The 1,775-nt window shown below is 39.5% G+C and overlaps 1 long non-coding RNA gene across 1 annotated transcript; it reads right to left on the reverse strand.

Annotated features, from left to right (window-relative positions):
* Positions 1–226: 226 nt before the first annotated feature.
* Positions 227–1,523, reverse strand: LOC110504303. Its single transcript, XR_002470573.2, has 4 exons — positions 1,458–1,523; positions 1,100–1,250; positions 844–917; positions 227–694 (listed from the first exon to the last, which is right to left on the reverse strand). It is a non-coding gene; the product is annotated as an uncharacterized LOC110504303 (long non-coding RNA).
* Positions 1,524–1,775: the final 252 nt, after the last annotated feature.

Raw genomic sequence — 1,775 nt, forward strand, 5'->3', positions numbered from 1 at the left:
TTTGTTTATAGGCTATACAATTAAATATACATGGTATCATTATAATAAAATGTGGTAATAGTCATAATAATAATAATTATAATAATAATAATAATAATAGTAATCATAAATTATAATTATAAATGTTTCATAAACATACCTAAATAATGTTTTTATACAATAAGTTGTATGAATAATTGAAGTTTAGCATTCAAATATTTAAATAACTTATACACTCTCTCATTTCTGCTCCTTTACAATTAAGAATTAAGAGTCCCTCTTTGCCAATCAAGGTGTCCCAATTTACCATGATCAACAAAAACATGTGGTCTCAGGACATTTTGGGCTTGAAGAGTCACCCATCCTGTGTTTAATATTTCTTTCTTTTCATTTAGTTTGTGTAGTTTAGTAGAGTTCTTAAGCTATTTAGAATGGTATCATGTCAGAGGTTAAGATTCTGAAAGGTGTTCAGCAAAGCACATTTTCAGAAAGTGTCCCACTTTACCAATACTCACCCTATTGGATTTTTTATTTCACCTTTATTTAATCAGGTAGGCTAGTTGAGAACAAGTTCTCGTTTACAACTGCGACCTGGCAGTTATAGGTAACGCTTGAAGGTTTAACGCTGTAATATCCAGTCGCGAACCACAGCGTCTCGAAGCAATGGATGTGTTGACAGAGAAGGAGGTGACCTCACGGTTTGGCAGCCAACAAACTAAAACGAAAACAACAATTCAAATGGTTAATTTTGTCACTCACGATGCTGCAATAAAAGTGTCAATTATGCAGCCCAGTTGCTGAAACATGAATTTCTGTGGGTCTTGTTTAAATGCCATATTTCACAGGCATCTCTGAAATCAGTACCAGATGTTGTCATCAGCTCCCCATCCTGCTTCCTCTGTCCAATTCCCACCAAGCAGTGGAACGTGACACTTTCCCTGGAAAATACAATAAAATAAAGAAACTAAAGCACAGATATTTCCTTTCACAAATGTTTTGACCCTCGCGCTCTTGCAGAAAGTACAAGTCTCATGTACATAATATTTGAATAAAAAAAAGCATAGCAGCACATTGCAGTAAATCCAGAGCCGACAGCTACCACTGGGCTTTCATCGTGTACCTGGCCGGGGTGATTTATGCGAGGACGTAGTGCTCATGCGTGTAATTCCTCCTCCTATCCTTTCGGCGGCCCGTGTCCCCAGCAGAAGATGGATGGCGTGAATGTCGGTGTGTGGATCTCAGGATCCATGAATCGGCCCAATAAACGGAGGCTGTTGACACATCCACCAGGTTCTTGTTGGGATTTACAGTATATTCCTTAAGGAGCTATTCTTATACATTTCCTATACTGCATTATTCTACATAAGTAAGTAAATACATAGATTTTACCACTAACAAAATACTGTTGTTAATAAATTGGAAAACAATTTGTTTAAGTTTGAATATAGTTTGAAAAAACGGATCAAGGCATAGCTTACCCTTTTTCCCCCCAGCTTTCAATTGGTCTGTGTGAGTGTTGTAGTGAGTTGGCTGCTGGGAGCTCTGACCTTGTAAAAACACACCTCCTCAAACAGGGCTTTGGATTGTGACATCACTCCCACAAGTGAAGGAGCAGCTGGATTAGTCCCCTGTGCTAAATGAGGGCCGGGCTCTTTTGCACTGGAAGCTAATTGTGTCTCTTGTTGCTGGAGTTGTGTGTGGTTTCCCTGTGTAGCTCAAGCCCCTGCTAAGACCACACTCCTGGCACCGCTGCAAGGCTTGTACTGCAGATACCCTCACCCTTTGGGGCGGCAGGG

This window comes from Oncorhynchus mykiss, chromosome 31, assembly GCF_013265735.2.
Source record: "Oncorhynchus mykiss isolate Arlee chromosome 31, USDA_OmykA_1.1, whole genome shotgun sequence".
NCBI classification, from domain to species: Eukaryota; Metazoa; Chordata; class Actinopteri; order Salmoniformes; family Salmonidae; genus Oncorhynchus; species Oncorhynchus mykiss.